The 24534-nt window shown below is 36.3% G+C and overlaps 2 pseudogenes; one reads left to right on the top strand and one right to left on the bottom strand.

The window, feature by feature from the left end:
- The first annotated feature begins 779 nt into the window (after nt 1–779).
- On the top strand, nt 780–2267 carry LOC132413530 (tubulin beta chain pseudogene; annotated as a pseudogene).
- Nucleotides 2268–19054: 16787 nt separating this feature from the next.
- LOC132413600 (elongation factor-like GTPase 1 pseudogene) lies at nt 19055–22344 on the bottom strand (annotated as a pseudogene).
- Between the last annotated feature and the right edge of the window lie 2190 nt (nt 22345–24534).

Consider the following 24534-nt stretch of genomic DNA (forward strand, 5'->3'; position numbering starts at 1 on the left):
ACAACACCTAACTATATTTTATGCCTAGAAATAACATTAAGGAATTCCAAAAATATTATCTTAATGAAATTAATTTAGAAATTAAAGTATAAATTACTTTAAAAAGCAATTTAAAAAACCCGATATTCACCTAAATTATATGGGTATTAAAATATACACTCTTATATGAACCCAATTTAAGGGTCTAGTAAAATTTATGATTAATACATATTTGAAAAGTAAAGATAATGAGAAACATATCTATGAAAAAATGGTATGTAGTCAAGATATAACAATGGACAATTTCAAAACTGTGTTACTACAAAGAAAGTTTTGTTACAAATAAAGACAAAATAATAGAAAATAAGTATATTAAACGGTTAAATAGCACTATAATAATTGCAAATAAAATATTATAAGTTATAATATTTCTACTATCTCTTTCAAATATTAAAATATATATGGTGACATCAATAGCAAGAAGTTTTAAAGATAGGAACTTTTATAGACACTATTTCAAAATATATAACACATTTTAAACTGTGAAAATAATTTCAATAATAAAATATATTTCTAGAAAATGGAATTACATTTCTTATAGGTAGTAAATTGTGGTATTAGAAAGAAGGATCCTCTCTCAGAATCTTCCTGATGCCGCATTTGTATCCTGTTTCTCCAACCTCCAGGGCCCATTCAATCCTTCCAGCCTGTGACGAGCAGCAGAGAAAAACTAATTACATATCATTTTCTTGCCCCATACACACCTTGAGGCAAGCAAAAAAATAGAATAAATTTTAACAATGAGGGAAATTGTGCACATCCTGGCCCATCAGTGTGGCAACCTAATTGTTGCCAAATTCTGGGAGGTGATAAGTGATGAACATGGCATAGACCCCACCGACACCTATCATGGGGATAGAGACCTGCAGTTGGACTGCATCTCCATGAACTACAATGAAGCCACAGGTGACAAATATGTTCCTCATGCCATCTTGGTGGATCTAGAACCTGGGACCATGGACTCTATTCGCTTAGGTCCTTTTGGTCAGATCTTCAGACCAGACAATTTTGTTTTTGGTCAGTCTGGGGCAGGCAACAACTGGGCCAAGGACCACTACACAGAAGGTGCCGAGCTGGTTAAGTCGTGGATGTGGTTCTGAAGGAGGCAGAGATCTGCGACTGCCTTTAGGGTTTCCAGCTGACCCACTCGCTGGAAGGGGCACAGATTCTGGAATGGGCACCTTGCTCATCAGCAAGACATGTGAAGAGTATCCCAATGGCATCATGAAGTCTTCAGTGTAGTGCCCTCACCCAAAGTGTCCGAATCTGTAGCTGAGCCCTATAATGCCACCCTCACCATCCATCAGCTGGTGGAGAACACTGATGAGACCTACTGCATCCACAACCAGGCCCTTTACAACATCTGCTTCCACACCCTCAAGCTGACCACGCCAACCTAAGGGGACCTGAACCGCCTCATCCTGACCACTAAGAGTGGTGTCACCACCTGCCTCCACTTCCTTAGCCAGCTCATTGCTGACCTCTGCAAGCTGGCAGTCAACATGGTGTCCTTCCCATGTCTTCACTTCTTCATGCCTGTTTTTTCCCCTCTAACCAGAGGTGGAAGCCAGCAGTATCAGACACTCACTGTGCCCGAGCTCACCCAGAAGATCTTCTATGCCAAGAACACAATGTCTGCCTGTGACCCCCACTATGGCTGGTACCTCACCTTGGCTCCTGTCTTCTGTGGGTGAATGTCCATGAAGGACGTGGATGAGCAGAAGCTCAACATGCAGAACAAGAGCAGCAGCTACTTCCTGGAATCAATCCCCAGCAATGTCAAGACAGCTGTCTGCAACATCCCAATCTGTGGCCTCAAGGTTGTGGTCACTTTCATTGGCAAGAGCACGGCCATACCGGAGTTGTTCAAGTTCACCTGAGTGCAGTTCTCTTCCATGTTCTGCTGGAACGCCTTCCTCCACTGTACACAGGTGAGGGCAGGGACGAGATGGATTTCACCAAGGCTGAGAGCAACATGAAAGACCTCATCTCTGAATACCACCAGTAGCAAGATGCCACAGCAGAAGAAGAGATTTTTAGTGAGGAGGCTGAATAGGAGGCCTAAGGTCAAACCCCATCACCTAAGTCTTCTCAGTTCCTTCAGACTTCTTCCTCAGTCATCCCTTTCCTCTCCCTCAGAATTTGCATTTTCTCTTTTTTTTTTCTTTTTTTGAGAGGTAGGTAGAGGTTCTAGAACAGTGCCTGGCACATAATAGGCACTCAATAAATATTTGTCATTTGTTAAATATCTCCTCTCTCTTTCCACTTCTGGCAGAACCGTTTCTGCCATTCTGGGTAACCCTGTATTTCCTTCTGGTACCCATTCCTCCCATCTGTCCAGTTAACATTTCCAACTTCGTTTTCAAGATAACTCATCAAGAACTGTGGGCTGACAACCCAGTTAGATGACCACCAACCTAGACCTGTGTGGTAGCCCAGGGGAAAGGAAACCAAGCAACAGGTAGAAGTCCTTACAAGGAAGAGATGGTTTTTGTTTTGTTTTGTTTTTCTAACATCTTTATTGGGGTATACTTGCTTTACAATGGTGTGTTAGTTTCTGCTTTATAATAAAGTGAATCAGTTATTCATATATTCCCATATCTCTTCCCTCTTGCGTCTCCCTCCCTCCCACCCTCCCTATCCCACCCTTCCAGGCTGTCACAAAGCACCGAGGCGATATCCCTATGCCATGCGGCTACTTCCCACTAGCATTCTACCTTATGTTTTTTAGTGTATATATGTCCATGACTTTCTCTCGTCCTTTCACAGCTCACCCTTCCCCCTCCCCATATCCTCAAGTCTGTTCTCCAGTAGGTCTGTGTCTTTATTCCTGTCTTACCCCTAGGTTCTTCATGACATTCTTTTTTCTTAAATTCCATATATATGTGTTAGCATACGGTATTTGTCTTTTTCTTTCTGACATATTTCACTCTGTATGACAGACTCTAGGTCTATCCACCTCATTACAAATAGCTCAATTTCGTTTCTCTTTATGGCTGAGTAATATTCCATTGTATATATGTGCCACATCTTCTTTATCCATTCATTTGTCAATGAACACTTAGGTTGCTTCCATGTCCTGGCTATTGTAAACAGAGCTGCAATGAACATTTTGGTACATGACTCTTTTTTAATTTTGGTTTTCTCAGGGTATATGCCCAGTAGTGGGATTGCTGGGTCTTATGGTAGTTCTACTTGTAGTTTTTTAAGGAACCTCCATACTGTTCTCCATAGTGGCTTACCAATTCACATTCCCACCAGCAGTGCAAGAGTGTTCCCTTTTCTCCACACCCTCTCCAGCATTTGTTGTTTCTAGATATTTGATGATGGCCATTCTGACTGGTGTGAGATGATATCTCATTGTAGTTTTGATTTGCATTTCTCTAATGATTAATGATGTTGAGCATTCTTTCATGTGTTTGTTGGCAGTCTGTATATCTTCTTTGGAGAAATGTCTATTTAGGTCTTCTGCCCATTTTTGGATTGGGTTGTTTGTTTCTTTGTTATTGAGCTGTATGAGCTGCTTGTAAATTTTGGAATATTAATCCTTTGTCAGTTGCTTCATTTGCAAATATTTTCTCCCATGCTGAGGGTTGTCTTTTGGTCTTGTTTATGGTTTCCTTTGCTGTGCAAAAGCTTTGAAGTTTCATTAGGTCCCATTTGTTTATTTTTGTTTTTATTTCCATTTCTCTAGGAGGTGGGTCAGAAAGGACCTTGCTGTGATTTATGTCATAGAGTGTTCTGCCTATGTTTTCCTCTAAGAGTTTAATAGTTTCTGGCCTTATATTTAGGTCTTTAATCCATTTTGAGCTTATTTTTGTGTATGGTGTCAGGGAGTGATCTAATCTCATACTTTTACAGGTATCTGTCCAGTTTTCACAGCACCACTTACTGAAGAGGCTGTCCTTTCTCCACTGTACATTCCTGCCACCTTTATCAAAGATAAGTTGTCCATATGTGTGTGGGTTTATCTCTGGGCTTTCTATCCTGTTCCATTGATCTATCTTTCTGTTTTTGTGCCAGTACCATACCGTCTTGATTACTGTAGCTTTGTAGTATAGTCTGAAGTCAGGGAGCCTGATTCCTCCAGCTCCATTTTTCGTTGTCAAGATTGCTTTGGCTATTCGGGGTCTTTTGTGTTTCCATACAAATTGTGAAATTTTTCGTTCTAGTTCTGTGAACAATGCCAGTGGTAGTTTGATAGGGATTGCATTGAATCTATAGATTGCTTTGGGTAGTAGAGTCATTTTCACAATGTCAATTCTTCCAATCCAAGAACATGGTATATCTCTCCATCTATTTGTATCATCTTTAATTTCTTTCATCAGTGTCTTATAATTTTCTGCATATAGGTCTTTTGTCTCCTTAGGTAGGTTTATTCCAAGATATTTTATTCTTTTTGTTGCAATGGTAAATGGGAGTTTTCTTGATTTCACTTTCAGATTTTTCATCATTAGTATATAGGAATGCCAGAGATTTCTGTGCATTAATTTTGTATCCTGCTACTTTACCAAATTCATTGATTAGCTCTAGTAGTTTTCTGGTAGCAACTTTAGGATTCTCTATATATAGTATCAAGTCATCTGCAAACAGTGACAGCTTTACTTCTTCTTTTCTGATTTGGATTCCTTTTATTTCCTTTTCTTCTCTGATTACTTTGGCTAAAACTTCCAAAACTATGTTGAATAAGAGCGGTGAGAGTGGGCAACCTTGTCTTGTTCCTGATCTTAGTGGAAATGCTTTCAGTTTTTCACCATTGAGAATGATGTTGGCTGTGGGCTTGTCATATATGGCCTTTATTATGTTGAGGAAAGTTCCCTCTATGCTTACTTTCTGCAGGGTTTTTATCATAAATGGGTGTTGAATTTTGTCAAAAGCTTTCTCTGCATCTATTGAGATGATCATATGGTTTTTCTCCTTCAATTTGTTAATATGGTTTATCACATTGATAGATTTGCGTATATTGAAAAATCCTTGCATTTCTGGGACAAACCCCACATGATCATGGTGTATGATCCTTTTAATGTGCTGTTGGATTCTGTTTGCTAGTATTTTGTTGAGGATTTTTGCATCTATGTTCATCAGTGATATTGGCCTGTAGTTTTCTTTCTTTGTGACATCCTTGTCTGGTTTTGGTATCAGGGTGATGGTGGCCTCGTAGAATGTGTTTGGAAGTGTTCCTCCCTCTGCTATATTTTGGAAGAATTTGAGAAGGATAGATGTTAGCTCTTCTCTAAATATTTGATAGAATTCGCCTGTGAAACCATCTGGTCCTGAGCTTTTGTTTGTTGGAAGATTTTTAATCACTGTTTCAATTTCAGTGCTTGTGATTGGTCTGTTCATATTTTCTATTTCTTCCTGATTCAGTCTTGGCAGGTTGTGCATTTCTAAAATTTGTCCATTTCTTCCAGATTGTCCATTTTATTGGCATAGAGTTGCTTTTAGTAATCTCTCATGATCTTTTATATTTCTGCAGTGTCAGTTGTTACTTCTCCTTTTTCATTTCTAATTCTATTGATTTGAGTCTTCTCCCTTTTTTTCCTGATGAGTCTGGCTAGTGGTTTATCTATTTTGTTTATCTTCTCAAAGAACCAGCTTTTAATTTTATTGATCTTTGTTATTGTTTCCTTCATTTATTTTTCATTTATTTCTGTTTTGATTTTTATGATTCCTTCCTTCTGCTAGCTTTGGTGTATTTTTGTTCTTCTTTCTCTAATTGCGTGAGGTGCAAGGTTAGGTTGTTTATTCGAGATGTTTCCTGCTTCTTAAGGTGGGCTTGTATTGCTATAAACTTCTCCCTTAGAACTGCTTTTGCTGCATCCCATAGGTTTTGAGTCATTGTGTCTCCATTGTCATATGTTTCTAGTTATTTTTTTATTTCCTCTTTGATTTTCTTCACTGATCGCTTCATTATTAAGTAGTGTATTGTTTAGCCTCCATGTGTTTGTATTTTTTACAGATCTTTTCCTGTAATTGATATCTAGTCTCATGACGTTGTTGTCGGAAAAGATACTTGATACAATTTCAAGTTTCTTAAATTTATCAAGGCTTGATTTGTGACCCAAGATATGATCTATCCTGGAGAATGTTCCATGAGCACTTGAGAAAAATGTGTATTCTGTTGTTTTTGGATGGAGTGTCCTACAAATATCAATTAAGTCCATCTTGTTTAATGTATCATTTAAAGCTTGTGTTTCCTTATTTATTTTCATTTTGGATGATCTGTCCATGAGTGAAAGTGGGGTGTTATAGTCCCCTATATGAATGTGTTACTGTTGATTTCCCCTTTTATGGCTGTTAGTATTTGCCTCATGTATTGAGGTGCTCCTATGTTGGGTGCATAAATATTTACAATTGTTATATCTTCTTCTTGGATCGATCCCTTGATCATTATCTAGTGTTCTTCTTTGTCTCTTTTGATAGTCCTTATTTTAAAGTCTATTTTGTCTGATATGAGAATTGCTACTCCAGCTTTCTTTTGGTTTCCATTTGCATGGAATATATTTTTCCATCCCCTTACTTTCAATCTGTATGTGTCTCTAGGTCTGAAGTGGGTCTCTTGTAGACAGCATATATAAGGGTCTTGTTTTTGTATCCATTCAGCCAATCTGTATCTTTTGGTGGGAGCATTTAGTCCATTTACATTTAAGGTAATTATCAATATGTATGTTCCTATTCCCGCTTTCTAAATTGTTTTGGGTTCGTTATTATAGGTCTTTTCCTTCTCATGTGTTTCATGTCTAGAGAAGTTCCTTTAGCATTTGTTGTAAAGCTGGTTTTGTGGTGCTGAACTCTCTCAGCTTTTGCTTCTCTGTGAATGTTTTAATTTCTCCATCAAATCTGAATGAGATACTTGCTGGGTAGAGTAGTCTTGGTTGCAGGTGTTTCTCCTTCATCACTTTTAGTTTGTCCTACCACTCCCTTCTGGCTTGTAGGGTTTCAGGTGAAAGATCAGCTGTTTACCTTATGGGGATTCGCTTGTGTGTTATTTGTTATTTTTCCCTTGCTGCTTTTAATATGCTTTCTTTGTATTTAATTTTTGACAGTTTGATTAATATGTGTTTGGCATATATCTCCTTGGATTTATCCTGTATGGAACTCTCTGTGCTTCCTGGACTTGATTAACTATTTCCTTTCCCATATTAGGGAAGTTTTCAACTATAATCTCTTCAAATATTTTCTCAGTCCGTTTCTTTTTCTCTTCTTCATCTGGAACCGCTATAATTTGAACGTTGGTGTGTTTAAAGTTGTCCCAGAGGTCTCTGAGACTGTTCTCAGTTCTTTTCATTCTTTTTTCTTTATTCTGCTCTGCAGTAGTTATTTCCACTATTTTATCTTCCAGGTCACTTATCCGTTCTTCTGCCTCAGTTATTCTGCTATTGATCCCATCTAGAGTTCTTTTACTTTCATTTATTGTGTTGTTCATCGTTGCTTGTTTCATCTTTAGTTCTTCTAGGTCCTTGTTAACTGTTTCTTGCATTTTGTCCATTCTATTTCCATGATTTTGGATCATCCTTGCTATCATTTTTCTGAATTTTTTATCAGGTAGACTGCCTATTTCCTCTTCATTTGTTAGGTCTGCTGCATTTTTATCTTGCTCCTTTATCTGCTGTGTGCTTTTCTGTCCTCTCATTTGTCTTATCTTACTGTGTCTGGGGTCTGCTTTTTGCAGGCTGCAGGTTCGTAGTTCCCACTGTTTTTGATGTCTGTCTCCAGTGGCTAAGGTTGGTTCAGTGGGGTGTATAGGCTTCCTGGTGGAGGGGACTAGTGCCTGTTTTGTGGTGGATGAGGCTGGATCTTGTCTCTCTAGTGGGCAGTTTCATGTCTGGTGGTGTGTTTTGAGGTGTCTGTGGACTTATTTTGATTTTAGGCAGCCTCTCTGCTAATGGGTGGGGTTGTGTTCCTGTTTTGCTAGTTGTTTGGCATAGTTTGTCCAGCACTGTAGCTTGCTGGTCGTTGAGTGAAGCTGGGTGCTGGTGTTAAGATGAAGGTCTCTGGGAGATTTTCGTCGTTTGATATTATGTGGAGCTGGGAGGTCTCTTGTTGACCAGTGTCCTGAAGTTGGCTCTCCCACCGCAGAGGCAGAGCCCTGACTCCTGGCTGGAGCACCAAAGCCTTTCATTCACACGGCTCAGAATAAAAGGGAGAAAAAGTGAGAGAATTAGTAGAAGTATGAAGAAAGAAAGAAAGAAAGGAGGGAATGAAGGAAGGAAGGAAGGAAGGAAGAAAGAAAGAAAGAAAGAAAAAGAAACAAAGAAGGAAAGAAAGGGGGGGAGGAAGGAAGAAAGGAGGGAAGGAAGGAAAAAAAGACAGAAAGGAAAAAGATACAGTAAAATAAAATAAAGTATAATAAAGTTATTGAATTGAAAAATAATTATTTAGAAAAAAAAGAGGGACAGATAGAACCTTAGGACAAATGTTGGAAGCAAAGCTATACAGACAAAATCTTACACAGCAGCATACACATACACCCTCAGAAAAAGAGGTAAAGGGGAAAAAATCATAAATCTTGCTCTCAGAGACCACCTTCTCAATTTGGGATGATTCATTGTGTAAAGGAGGGAAGGAAGGAAAGGAAGGAAGGAAGGAAGGAAGGAAGGAAGGAAGGAAGGAAGGAAGGAAGGGAGAAAGAAAGAAAGAAAGAAAGAAAGAAAGAAAGAAAGAAAGAAAGAAAGAAAGAAAGAAAGAAAGAAAGAGAAAGAAAGAAAGAAAGAAAGAAAAAAGAAAGAATGAATGAAGGTAAAGTATAATAAAGTTATTTAAATTAATTATTAAGAAAAAAATTTAAAAAAAAAACATGGACGGGTAGAACCCTAGGACAATTGGTGGAAGCAAAGCTATACAGACAAGATCTCACACAGAAGCATACACATACACATTCACAAAAAGAGGAAAAGGGGAGAAAATCATAGATCTTGCTCTCGAAGCCCACCTCCTCAATTTGGGATGATTTGTTGTCTATTCATGTATTCCACAGATGCAGGGTACATCAAGTTGATTGTGGAGCTTTAACCCACTGCTTCTGAGGCTGCTGGGAGAGATTTCCCTTTCTCTTCTTTGTTCTCACAGCTCACAGGGGCTCAGCTTTGGATTTGGCCCTGCCTCTGCGTGTAGGTCGCTGGAGGGCATCTGTGTTTTGCTCAGAAAGGATGGGGTTAAAGGAGCCGCTGATTCGTGGGCTCTGGAACACTCAGGCCGGGGGGAGGGAGGGACACTGCGTGTGGGGCGGGCCTGTGGCGGCAGAGGCCGGCGTGACGTTGCACCAGACTGAGGCCTGCCGTGCGTTCTCCCGGGGAAGTTGTCCTCGGATCCCGGGAACATGGCAGTGGCGAGCTGCACAGGCTCCCTGGAAGAAGGGTGTGGAGAGTGACTTGTGCTCGCACACAGGCCCCTTGGTGGCGGCAGCAGCAGCCTTAGCATCTCCCGCCCGTCCCTGGGGTCCATGCTTTTAGCCGAGGCTTGCACCCATGTCTGGGGTTTGCGCTTTTAGCCGCAGCTCGCGCCCGTCTCTGCAGTTCCTTTAAGCAGTGCTCTTAAACCCCTCTCCTCACGCACCAGGAAACAAAGAGGGAAGAAAAAGTCTCTTGCCTCTTCGGCAGGTGCAGACTTTTCCCCGGACTCCCTCCCGGCTAGCTGTGGTGCACTAACCCCTTCAGGCTATGTTCAAGCCACCAACCCCAGTCCTCTCCCTGTGCTCCGACTGAAACTGAAACCCGAGTCTCAGCTCGCAGCCCCGCCCGCCCCAGCGGGTGAGCAGACAAGCCTCTCGGGCTGGTGAGTGCCGGTCGGCACCGATCCTCTGTGCGGGAATCTCTCCGCTTTGCCCTCCTGCCCTCCTATTGCTGTGCACTCCTCCGCGGCCCTGAAGCTCCCCCCTCCGCCTCCTGCAGTCTCCACCCACGAAGGGGCTTCCTAGTGTGTGGAAACTTTTCCTCCTTCACAGCTCCCTCCCACTGGTGCAGTTGCCATCCCTATTCTTTTGTCTCTGTTTTTTCTTTTTTTCTTTTGCCCTACCCAGGTACGTGGGGAGTTTCTTGCCTTTTGGGAGGTCTGAGGTTTTCTGCCAGCCTTCAGTAGGTGTTCTGTAGGAGCTGTTCCACGTGTAGATGTATTTCTGATGTATCTGTGGGGAGGAAGGTTATCTCCGCGTCTTACACTTACGCCATCTTCTAGGTCCCCCCCGAGGTGGGGTTTTTAAGAAGGGCATCCAGGTTATTGAAGTCCTAGTTTCCAGATATCTCCCCACTCCTCTCTCAGTTTCTGGGGAGGTGTTAACAGTACTATCTCCATTTTCAGTCTCCTCCAAGCTCTGTCCTTGGTGGTTTCCTTTGCAGGGGTCTGACCCCCACCCTGTCAAGGGGGATCCTTCCCTCTTCCACTTTGCCTCCTTCATAATGTTGGATTCCTTCCTTAACCCTGGTGGGAAAAAGGGGTCAAGAGGAGTAAGAGAGAGACTAGCCTTGATCCCTAAGTCTCCAGAAAGCCCCTCTACAACCCTATCATTTCTTACAGAAAAAAAATATATATATCAGTCATTCTGTACATATATGTAAAGGTATGTGCTGTCATCTAAATGTCATTCCCCAGATAGGGGACAGGACACCCTCCATCTTTTGGCAACATCTCATCTCTTGCTTTTACTATTGCCTTTTCCCCCCTACCCTGCTTTTGTCCTATTCTACACTTCAGATTTCTAATTTTTGCTGAACTTGTTGCTTTTTTTCATATTGAAAAGATGACATTTCCCCAAGAGCCAAAAATAAGTGGGAATAGAAAAAGAAAGAAAGAAAGGAAGAAAGATCTCAAGCCAAAAATAAATTTGGCAAACATAGATTCCCCTTTTAAGTTCACGCTATGACTTAACACTCTGATATGCTCCATAATAGAATAAAACCATTTTACAAATTAAATAACAGACAGTTTTGCAGTGATAGATATTTTCCCCCAAAGAACTTGCTCTAGTATATTTTGTAAACACTATATACATACCTAACTCTATTTGTATTGACCATAATAGACACAAACTATTTAGTTAAAAAGGAAGTGTACAAAATAATGTGTGTATAGTTATCCAGTTTGTGTAGAGCTAAACAGACAAACATATGTAAATATATATAACAGTAAACACATGTAACAAGATTTTAATAAATTGAATTTTCTTGGGGATAAACTTTAGAGTATGACCAAATTTCAAATTTGTTACATTCCTATCTTGTGTGAAATTTTTAGGAGAATATACTATATTATTGTGAGAGAAATGAAGTTAAAATGACTTTATCATAAGATTATTGCTTTTTGATTTATTCCTTCATAATTTCATTAACCAACAGCATATTTTCTTAAAACTTTGTATCAACATAAAAATAATATGACTTGTATATCTTTAAGTAGCATGGTTACTTAATTGTTAAATTTGCATCACATGTGTCAATACATTTCACAGAAATAAAATTTATGATTTAGTTATTAAGCACAGCATTCAGTTCCAATTTTTCTTGAGCACGTCTTTTATTTCTTTAGTAGTACATTTGTTACAATTGAATTGCCTACCAAAATTTAAAATACACAAAGACATATGAACCCACATTCAAAATAGCTAAGCTCATATTTTTAGTTAGTGTGGCTATCTTTTGTGAATTGATACCCTTGACTGAAATATTTTGAGGAATTTTGCTGAAGTTTTCTATTAATCATGCAATCTTATGCATTTTCACAGGATGAAAGGTGAGTAAAATATTCATCTATTTTACAACTCAGTACTGATTTTCAATGTTTTGCTTATTGTTGCTTTTTTTCCAGCTAAAATCATAAAAAAGTTATTTGCTATAAAAATAAAATGGGACATATTGATAAAACATTAACCAAGTAACAAACTATCATTTTACCGTATTCCAGAATGCCCTGCATGGAGACAATATGTACAATAATTATACATTTCCAAATAAAAGAAAAGTTTAGTAGTTGTTACTCAAATGTGTATAAAATAGAGAAATCCTTAAATATTAAAGGTCAAAAATGGTCTAAAGGGTAAATGTCAGCAAACATATGATTTGTCCTATCTGGGGGAGTTTGCCTTCTGGATAAAAAAAACTTATGAATTTGTTCCCCTCTCTAATAACAAGAATCAAAGCATAAAGGTCAATGGGAAATCCAGTGGGATAAATCAAGCAGGTAAGACCAGAGTAATAAAATATATATTTTTTTATTTTAGAATTTTAATTTAGATTTGACTCATCTATATTTTTGCCTTTCTGAAATTAACTGTAGAGACACTATAACAAGCTAAATATAAAATATTTGTAGAAGAAGTGATGAATTATGTGATCCCCTACATTTGCCACATAGAGAAGCTCATAATTTGGAGCCCCATTTATAAAAAGTCTCCTTTCCCATGACAGGAAATGGAGGACACACAAAGCACTGAAACCCAATTCCCATTCCTGTCCCTGCACTATTATTACCTTGGAAACATCTTATCTTCTTTTTATGACACTGGTTGTAATGAATATTTATTTTGGATGATTCTATGCAAGTTAACCAGACCTTCTAGTAAGAACTAAGGGCTTCAAGTTTCCAAGAGTGAAATGGACCTGGCTAGGGAATTTCTGGACTAATTATTCATGGCATTCCAAAGGAGACTGTTTAATAATCTACCCCATAACATAACTATATTCTTTATTTCAGGTCTGCCTTCTGTTGTTACCATCCTCTCAATTGTTAAGGATATATTTTCCTTCTTACTCACTATTGATAATCTCCCAGTATCTCTCAGCACAATTGTAAAGAGAATAGGGAATTTTCCTGGAAATCCCTTTCCAAACATATCATGTGGATTTTTTAAATAAATATCTTCAACATCCAGATAAAACTGTATTAAGTTACCTAATTGCTGCTGATATTTAATATTAAATGCTTTGGTAGTTCTATTTTTAGCTTTTTAAGGAACCTCCATACTGTTCTCTATAGTGGCTGTACCAATTTTCATCCCCACCAACAGTGTATGAGAGTTCCCTTTTCTCCACATCCTCTCCAGCATTTATTGTTTATAGATTTTTTGATGATGATCCAGCAATCCCACTCCTGGGCACATACCCAGAGAAAAGCTTAATTCAAAAAGATACATGCACCCCAATGTTCACTGTAGCACTATTTACAATAGCTATGACAAGGAAGCAACTTAAATATCCATCAACAAAGAAATGCATAAAGAAGATGTGGTACATATATGCAAGGAATATTATTCAGCCATAAAAAAGAATAAAATAATGCCATCTGCAGCAACATGAATGGACCTTGAGATTGTCATACTGAGTGAAATAAGTCAGACACAGAAAAATAAATATATGATATTGCTTATATGTAGAATCTGAAAAAAAAAAGGGTACAAATGAACTTATTTACAAAACAGAAGTAGAGTCATGGATGTAGAAAACAGACTTGTGCTTACCAGGAGATGTGGGGGAGGGATAAATTGGGACATTGGGACTAACATATACTCACTACTATATATAAAATAGATAACTAATAAGAACCTGCTGTATAGCACAGGGAACTCTACTCAATACTATGTAATGGCCTATATGGGAAAATAATCTAAAAAAAAAAGAAAAAAAGAATGGATATATGTATATGTATAACTGATTCTCTTTGCTGTACATCTGAAACCAACACAACATTGTAAATCAACTATACTGCAATAATTTTTTTAAAAGTTTAAATGATTTTATCATTAAATCTATATTAAATAACTATTTTATATTAAATTAAGTACAGTTTAAATATCTAAAAATCTAACATTTCATAAATAAAAATAAAATAGTATATTTTCTTCATAATTGCATGCTGTAAAAGTATAAAAAGCATCAAATAGTGCAAATTGTTTCATGGTAGCTGATAAACTGAAAATTAAGCAAAGATGAAATAAATGTTAATTGTTATAATGTAAAATAAACCTGATCATTCTTTTGAAAAATAACAATATTCAAAAATAAATACACTCTCTAAAATAGAAAAAACTCAGAGTTCTGATTCTTTAAGATGATATGACCTGAAAACCCTCCAGACTAGAATCATATTAAAAAGACAATATATTAGCAGGCAACATCCACGAGATCACTAATTGTTCAGTTACTGAACCCACGTTCTGAGCATCTACTAATTTCTGCCTCTTCTCTCTTCTTAGGCAAGCTCATCCATCTCTGTTATTTTAAATGTCACCTCTATACCAAAATTTGGCAAACGTGTTTCTCACTTAAGATTTTTGTAAGCTTTAAATGTGTATGTGCTGATTGCCTTTTTTCCCCAGGTGCTTGAGTATCTAATTCAATCCTAGCACAAACAACTTGATTTCTTCATCCTTAAGAAACTAATTACTTAAGATAGAATTAAATTTTTACTTTTGTTCAGAACTCAAAATTAATCTATTGCCAAAAGGTACTCATTCTGCTAGTGATGTAAAGCCATTTTCTTTCTTCATACTCTATTGTCATTATGTTAAACCAAGACACAACCATGACTGTCTTTCAATAGTCTATCATATCATAACTGTACATTAAATAATACATAATAATTCTAAGATATATCACATTTTAAGTGAAGTACATTACCTCCCATATGATGTACTTAGGGCAGATATTTTACTTATTTATAGCAAATAATCTATTACATATTACTAAAATATAAAAATTATCATGGAAATGAAATAAAAAGAGAGAAGGAAAAATACAAATTGGCCCCAAATTTACTGAAAGCATTCCTGTTTCTTTAAGGTGGTAGGGGAGACCACTTAGTATGATGGACATACAGAAGGAGTACTGAGAAAGACTACAGCATAATAAAACCTCCACAAATATATATTAATGAAATAGACCAGCAATCATTGGAAGAATGTTGAATACTACCTAACCTTCAATGAAAAGGGAATTATATTGTTTTTTTTTCTTTTCTCCTTTCCATCTTGATTCTCTCACTTTATAAAAACTGAGTATGTGGCCTGTAGTGAATGAAATAATCACAAGAGAGAAAGATGTGCCAGTTTTTTTTCTTTGCGCTTTCTGTCTTATTTTGGCCTGGAGCTTTATTTTCTCTACTTAAGAAGAACTGTTGATTCAAGAAGACTAAAGGGGCTGCCAGAGGACCTAGGAGAATCATTAAGGAGCAAACTGCTTAGAGCTCAAGGCTAGATTTCAAGTGAAAATTGGTCCAGTTGGGATCACCAAGTAGGAGTTGAGTCAGGATTTCAGAGTAAATTTCTCTCAAAAGTGTAAGATATGGATCTTTGCCTCAACCACTTTCAGTTGAGATTTGTAAAACTCCTGAGAATAGCAATCACAGTGCAAGACAGTAGGGAACTACCAACTTTACCTGTGTATGGATAATTGTACATAAATGAAATTTCTGAAGAACTTATTTCATTACCAGGAACAAAAATGTTCCTATCTTAAATATCTATTGAAGTGCTAATTCCTAAATAAGTTAAAACAGAATCTCAGAACTACCCGAAGAGTCTATTAGTCATTCCTGAGGATCATCCATGTAGTATATTTGTTGTACAGAAAGTCTACAGTTATCGTTTGGAATTTCCATCCTTCTTTTTCTCTTACAAGCAAGCTACTTAGAGTAGCCTCCATTTTTCCATTCTCTTACACAGGCTTGCCAAGTATACCTGGTTATGATTGCTGTGTCCTGATGTTCCCAGAGAATCCAAACATGCACTTCCTGAAGTGTACAAAATGACCTCCTCTCTTTGGGCCGGAAGCAGTTCTGCCTCTATTCAGACTATCAGAATATCTCCTCATTTTCATTTCTATCATAATAACAGGGGTGATATCCAATAGGAATAAGAGATTTTCACGACTATATACTTCTTTTTGCAGAATTCTCTCCAAGGTTTTTTTCTTTAACAAACATACACAGGAGGAATTCTGATGCATAAATGTGGCAGGAATCGGATCATTAGGGTGTGCTGTTAGGAGTTGTGTGTGTGTGTGTGTGTGTGTGTGTGTGTGTGTATAAGGAGATGGAGAGGTGGGAATTGACTTTTTACAGTAAAAAAGACCGTCATATAGAATAACTAAAATAAAATTTTCATTAAGATTTAATTGATTTGTTTTGTTTCATTTATGTAGATGTTTATACTCGTGCTTATTTTATAAACTTAATAATATCATGTGTATTTACACATTTGGGTATCTTGGTGTTACGGTCAGTCTTTCATAATTAAAAAGTTCTTATTGTGCCTGTGTTTATCAGCCTACCCTCTTGTGAGTTTTAATTTTTATAATACTGGAAACAAGCTAATCAAGCAAATGAAAATTGCGTGAAAATGGGCTATGAGTAAATAATCTATAAATAAAGGCTTTATTCAAGAACTGTTATGATCACTTATGTTCCTTTCTAGTTATTGGTAATCTCTTGATAGCTGAAATCACCAATTATGGGACTATGTGTAGGGTAGGGTGGTATGATATAGTTTAAAACATTGGTTAGATGGTACCCTTTTTCAATACTGAGACAGAGGTATGGACTTCAATAATTGAATGCTACTTGTCAAAATACACTTACAACTGTTGTTGACCTAAGCAAATACTATTTACCATCAGTTAAAATTTATATTTAATATTTACATTTATTGGACTGTTGACCTTCCTAAAATTAAATGATTTACTTAATACTGCATTGATTAAGATCGATAAAATTGGTATGCATCTCTTCATATGGAAGGAGTTCAATGAATATCTTCTCGAACTGAATAATGAATAAGACCCATGTGTATTCATACTCGGATACACGTTTTATTATCATGTCTCCAAAAATACTTGAGGTTTCTCCATCACCCTTAGACTCTTTCATAGAATTAAGCTTCAAATATTTTCTTTCTCTCTCTAGAATTTTCCCTTATTTCCCTGCACCAACATGTCTCTCAACTCTTTGTAATAGCTTTAGAAATACACATTTGTAGGCTATTCACAGGGAGTAAGCTTTTATAAACAAAAGGCAGAACACCTCTTATATATCTTCCCTCAGAGAAAGAACACTAGACTAACAAATTGCTTGAATTGATGACACAAAACAAAGTGTTGATAGATTTTCAAAAAATATTTTCAAATATTCTGTCCCACTTGAAATTTGATCAACATTTTTATCACATGCAGCTAGCTTTCCCCTTTTATAACTTCTCAAGTATTATTTCTAATAAATAGTTTAAAAAAAAACCACTGTGCAAAATTGGACTTTATTCATAAAACATTACATTAGAATGAAATTAGTTTAGGACTGGTATTCAGAAACTCTGATGCTTAAAATTTAACTGAATAAAATAGTCTTGATTTCAAATTCAATATATGTCACTAAAAATTATCTATCTATCTATCTATCTATCTATCTATCTATCATCACGTGTCAAGCTTAACCATGGTTTTTGCTGAAGAGTAAATTTTGTATAAATCAGAGAACCAAATCTTACCTTTGAGTAATTAACTTTGAATTCAATGAATTTTCTGAAAAAAATAGCTGACCAGAGTAAATGATGTATTCAACTACAGAGCTATTACTTATCTTCTAGGTGACTAATTTAAGAAAGCAAGTTATGTGGATTAGAGATATAAATTTTTGTATTTGCATTGAGGGTGCTTGTTTGAAGAGAAAAAACATTTGTTGATAAGATAAATATTGCTTCAGTCACTTCTAAAAAATGTGAAACATTTTCCTTTGTCGATAAATATTTCTTGAATAGAGAAGGAGGAAGAAAAATTTTTGGAGACTCTTGTTGCTTCCATTACCATGTTTTCTGTTCAACATAAAGACAGAGTTAAATCGTATTTAGTCTCCTCCTATCCATTTCTAAAATAATATAGGGAAATTATATCAGTATGACATTGCCACCTCTGAATATCTAGGGCACCAGGAGGAAGCATAAGTATTAATTGAGTCTCTTTCCATATATGCTTCTATTGTATTACTTCCTTTAGAGGAATAGAGCCTTTCTTTTAATATATAAACAATTTTAAGTCACGTACATATTTAAAGAATTTTTGCAGTGCACTGAAAGTAGTACAGCTCTATTAGAAGGAACATAGCTATTGAAGAATGTTATAAATATAGAAGCTAGTATATTGAGGAGTCTCAAAACAGAGGGTTATAAATGACATTTTTGTAAATTCACTGAATTTAATCAGGCCCTGTCAAATCTCCATGTTTATCTCTGTTATATCTTGAGCAGATACCAAAATTCTCTGGTGACTTAGAAGTTTTAAAGATCAATCAAGTTAAGGATGAATTGATTTTAATTTTTCTCCTCCTTCAAGTACAGAGCCCAATTCATGTTTTCTTCTGGGACTGTAAATGGTGGGAATAAAAAATGAAGTTTATGGTTAGCTTTAATTCACTTTTCCTTTCTTGAGGCTAGATTTTTTCCAAATTATTGAGGAGATTGAAAAAAGGTGAGAAAGGAAGCATCTTTTTACCCAACTGGCACTTGCTTTATTCTACTTTGTTGTTTTTGACACTCTGGTTGGCACTGACTGGCCATTCATGTCCTCTATTTGACATAGTCCAAGGACTTATTCTTTCAAAGGATTTATTTGTGAGTTCTTTGGAAGACCCGGGGAAGATTCTACCTATGTAGACTTAGTTTTACCTAGTCCTTTTATAGGAATCCCCTTATCTCCTGCCACCCATGGACCCACAGTTCATGCTCTTTGTGTTCATTATCTGTAGACAATCCTCTTGGGAGAAATAACAGCAGCTCAAGCTCTATTCATTTCTGGGGTGTCCACTTACCCTATGAAAAACTCACTCCTTCTGTCCAAGAAACACAATATGGAATGTTGTCTTTCCTATTGTTTTTATCCTTGCTCTATATCTCTTCAATTCTCTTCTCTATTGCTCAGAGATGGACAGGAGAATTTTGGCATTTTTAAAAGATACTTATATGGATGAACTTTATTGAAAGTGAATATACAGAGATATTACAGCATGCAATATCTTCTCAATATCAAATGCTGGGTGATTCTTTTCAATTTATTATGAAGAAAATAATCTGCTTATAGTAGTAGTTATTTATTTTTTTTGAGGGTTCTCTGCTTTTCTGCCTGCTCCATGATCTTTTCTTCCATATAAAGATGTGCTCTTCTATTTCCTGAATTAAGATCTGGACACAGGGATCAGCTTGGTTCAACAGCTTAATTTCTTTGACAGACTGAGGCATTTCACTTGGGTGTTTTAGTCCAACAGCAACCTTCACAATAAGGGTGCTTCAAAGTTGAGTGATATAAATGGCGGGCAGGATGACAAGTTGCACAGTGCTGCAGATTTCAGCACAAAGTCTTGTTGGCATTCTATTAGCACATTTCCTAGAAGTACCTCCTCTAGGTCTCCCAGCTCCCTTCCTAGCAGAAGATACAGGTTCTCCAGATTACAGTATGCCATGTGGGGAACTTGGGAAAGGTCATCTACTGGAGTTGAGAAGCCTAAACATACACACTACAGAAACTCAACAGAACTGTATTTGGGCCCCAAGACAAAATTTTCTTTCCCCTTTGAGCCACGCCACTGAATACTTGAACAAATGCAATAAAAGACCCTTAGTTGTTTCTTTCCTGGAGCACAGGTTTAGAGGTCATACTCTCCACCTGCTGCTCATCACCTTTTGGCTCTTCTACCTTTGGACTTGTTTCAAGAGGACGCCCATACTGGATGGGCTCCAAGGATGCCTGCCCCTGTGCTGCTACAAGCTTCTTCATGTGCCTTAGCCTTGCATGCTCACGTCTCTGAGCGATTTCGTTTTGAATGGACAGTCTTGGCTTATTCTAAGGCAAAGCCTTAGCATCAATTGCAAACATTCTGGAAACAAAGATAATAACTAGAGCAGTATCTTCATTTCCATATTTCATAAAAGCTGCTTTAGTGTCTGGGTTTTGGTGAAAGAGAGTTAAGCTGTGCACATCATCTTGTTTTCTTTTCTCTCTCAGATGTAATATCCAGGAGACTAGGAAGTTTCTCAAACACTGTAACAAGAACAGCATGGGATATGGGTAGTCACTGACTGCAGATGGCTTTAATTTGAACTTAAGGATCTGAATGTCATGCCACATGAGCTCCAATTTTTAATCCTAAAGAAGTCACCATTTTATCAACTTTTTCTTTGTCATTTTTCAAGACAGCATCACACAAATTCCATATATTTTACAGAGTCAATTCTTCAAGTAAAGGCTTTCTTTAAACCTTTTAGAAAGGTTTCTTTCCTTTTGCCTAAAATTCAGGTGACAAACTTTCAATCTCTCTTTTTAGAAAACACACATATTCACACACGTACATACCCTTGGCTAATGGGAGAGTAAACCACACTCTACTCTAAAGCTTGTACACTGACTACACTAACAGTGCACTTGTGTCTCCCTCTCTTCCACACTCACTCTGACTTTTTTCCTGCCCGGTATTTTTTATGGAGCCTGGAAATTTAGGGAATATGTCATGATCACCTCTTAGTCTTAATGAAATCTTCTGACTATGACTGACTCTCTCATTATTGGGAAAATTTTTCAATTAACAATAATCGTGCATCGGATAAATCTCTTTGGCTATGACACTGCCACTATGCAAAGCTGACTCTCTCATTATAAATGTGGCTTAGTTTGGGCAGTTCTTTGGCTCCAATTCTGATTCAATGTGAAAAGTACTACTAAATATCCTGTTTTCTTATAATGATCAATAGGTATTCTGTCTTTTACTCTGGACTATTCTAAGTTGAATTTATATTCTAACTAAGTTTCTTGTATCCCAATTAATTATAATATATTATTTGTTTTCTCTTGAAAGTTTGTGTTTCATGTAACCATGAATGTTATGTATAATTTATGAATGTATTATTGTCATTAGCACTGGATTCTAGATTATCAGTTTGAATTTATAATATGTAATTTAATATGCTGGTATTTTGTCTTCCTCTTTGTTACTAGAATTATTATAGCACATAAACTGTTTAGTCTTCCCTTCTCTTAAACTGTACTTGACACAAACATAGATATTTTAAGAAACTTTGGTATAATTTCTCTCTATCATATAAGGGGTTATCTGTAATTTTGATAAGTAAATATTATATATTTAGTTCCCAGAAATTATATATATATATATATAATATATATATATTAGTATATATTATATATATATACTTGTATAAGATACAAATTATACCTACATAGAAAGCATATACATATATACATAGATATAATTAATTTTCTCTTATTATAACTTTTAACTTTTAGTTTACTTTTTAGGTAACAACATAGAGAATTGTATTTTCACATTGTTGCTGTTATTATCAACACTCTCCCCTTGAACATTTTATTTTGAGAATAACTTAATTACATTTGATAATGTGGAAGAGATAACATGTATTTTAATTTGAAAAAAAAAATTTATTTCTGATAAATAATAATCAAATTTTAAAGCCTTAATGTTTATATGAAAAGGACAGAAAGTTGATAGACTATCAAAATATGCTAGTCATACATATTTCCAATTAGCTGATATTTTAGAATTATAACTACAGGCATACCTCAGAGATATTGTAAGTTCAATTCCAAATACCACAATAAAGTGAATATCACAATACAGTCACACAAATTTTTGGTTTCCCAGTGGATATAAAATTTATGTTTACACTATACTGTAGTCTATTAAGTATACAATAGCATTTTGTCTAAAAAACAATATACATACCTTAATTAAAAAAAAAACTTTATTGGTCTAACATGCTAACCTTCATCTGAGCCTTCAGCAAGTCATAATTTTTTGCTGGTGGAGAGCCTCGATGTTGATGGCTGCTGATTGACCAGGGTGGTGGTTGCTGAAGTTTGGGATGGCCATGGCAATTTCTTAAAATAAGACAACAATGAAGTCTGCCTCAACAATTGACTCTTCCTTTTGTAAATGATTTCTCTGTAGCATGCAGTGTTGTTTGATAGCGTTTAACCCACAGTAGAACTTCTTTCAAAATTACAAAACCTGCTGCTTATAAAAACCTGCTGCTGCTTTATCAGCTAAGTTCATGTAATATTCTAAATCCTTTGTTGTGATTTCAACAATCTTCACCTCATCTTCACTAGGAATATATTCCATCTCAAGAAACCACTTTCCTCACTCATCCATAAAAGGCGACTCGTCATCCATTAAAGTTTTATCATGAGATTGCAGTAATTCAGTCATTTCTTCAGTCTCCACTTCTAATTCTAGTTCTTTTGTTTCTTCTGCCACATCTGCAGTTACTTCCTCCACTGAAGTCTTGAATTCTTCAAGGTCATCCATGAGAGTTGGGATCGACTTCTTCTTAATTCCTATTCATGTTGATACTGTAACTGCTTCTCATGAATTATAAACGTTCTTAAGGTCACCTAGAATGGAGAATTCTTTCCAGAAGGTTTTCAATTTACTTTGCCCAGGTCCATCAGAGGAATCACTATCTATGGCAGCTATAAGCTTATGAAATTCATTTCTTAAATGATAAGACTTGAAAGTCGAATTATTCCTTAATTCATGGGCTGCAGAATAGATGTTGTATTAGCAAGTGTGAAAATAACATTAATTTTGTTGTACATCTCTATTAGAACTCTTGGATGACCAGGTACCTTGTAAATGAACAGGAATATTTTAAAGAATTTTTTTTTTCTGAGCAGTAGGTTTCAACTTTGGGCTTAAAATATTCAATAAACCATGTTGTCAACAGATGTACTATCATCTAGACTTTGATATTCAATTTATAGAGCACAGGAAAACTAGACTTAGTATAATTTTTAAGAGCCGTACAATTTTTGGAATGTTAATAAATGAGTGTTGGCTTCAACTTAAAGTCACCAACTATATTAACCCCTAAAAAAGAGTCAGGCTGTCCTTTGAAGAATTGAAGCTAAGCATTGCCTTATCCTGTCTAGCTACGAAAGTCCTAGATAACATCTTTTTCTAATATAAAGTAATTTTGTCTACCTTGAAAATATGTTGTTTAGTGTATCCACCTTCATTATCTTGACTAGAGTGTCTGGATAACTTGCTGAAGCTTCTACATCAGCACTTATTTCTTCACCTTGTACTTCTGTGTTATGGAGATGGTTTCTTTCCTTCAACCTCATGAACCAGCCGCTGCTAACTTCAGACGTTTTTTCTGCATCTTCCTCATCTATCTCAGCCTTGCCAGAATTGAAGAGAGTTATGGCCTTGCTCTGGATTGGCTTTGGTTTAAGGGAAAGTTGCATTTGGTTTGATCCTCTATCCAGACCACTACAACTTTCTTCATGTCACCAAGAAAGCTGCTATTCTTACTTATCATTCATGTGTTCACTGGTGTAGCACTTTTAATTTCCTTCAAGAACTTTTCCTTTGCATTCACAACTTGGCTAACTGCTGGGTACAAGAGGCCTAGCTTTTGGCCTATCTCAGCTTTCTACATGCCTTCCTCACTAAGGTAAATCATTTCTAGCTTTTGATTTAAAGTGAGAGATGTGTGGCTCTTCCTTTCACTTAGAAGTCACTGGAGGGTTATTAATTGGTCTAATTTCCATATTGTTGTATCTCAGGAAGAGGAAGGTCCCAAGAGAGGGAAAAAGATGGGGGAATGGCTGGTCAGTGGAGCAGATTGTCACACACAACATTTATTGACTAAGTTTGCTGTCATATGGTATGGTTTGTGGCATGTCAAAACAATTAGAATAGTAGCATCAAAACTCACTGATGACAGACCACCATAACAAATATAATAATAATGAAAGTTTGAAATAGTGTGAGAATCACCAAACTGTAACCAAGAAACACATAGGAGCAAATGCTGTTAGAAAAATCGTGCCTACAGGCTTGCTTTATACAGGGTTGCCACAAAACTTCAATTTGTATAAAATGCAATATCTGAGATACTCAATGAAGTGAAGCACAGTAAAAAAAGTATGTCTGTATATCAACTTATAACCTCACATTAATAATGCCCAGATCAAATATTATTTTAAAGTAATAAAGCTTAAGCTTTCTTAACTATAAATATGAAATAAAACCATCACTCAGTGATACTTGAGCCAAAAATCCAGTGAATCTTGTGAATTTAGCAATTTAATTATATTCTGCAATATTCTGCATCCCTTCAGCATACCACTATCCTTGCAGGAATGAAATGATGATTATTTTTATGAGTGAAGATGTTAATACTGACAATGTTTAAAAATTTCTTCTAAACGTTTTTTCTTACAAAATTAAAATTTTACCATAAAATAGAATATTTCAATGAAATTTGATTAACAAATGATTTTGTATTACTCGTGACAGGGTTTTATATTTTCTCAGTATAAGAAACTGGTATAGGCCACACATGTATTTCAGTTAATTATTTCCAGTGCAACAGTAGACTTAAATATCTGAGTATATTATCTACTCCTATAGAGAGATGGCATGCTCGTATGTTATACTGTTTTTGTTTATAGGATGTAGTTCCTAAATTTCATTCTGTTCATATTCTGA

Source organism: Delphinus delphis, chromosome 18 (assembly GCF_949987515.2).
Source record: "Delphinus delphis chromosome 18, mDelDel1.2, whole genome shotgun sequence".
Lineage (NCBI taxonomy): Eukaryota > Metazoa > Chordata > Mammalia > Artiodactyla > Delphinidae > Delphinus > Delphinus delphis.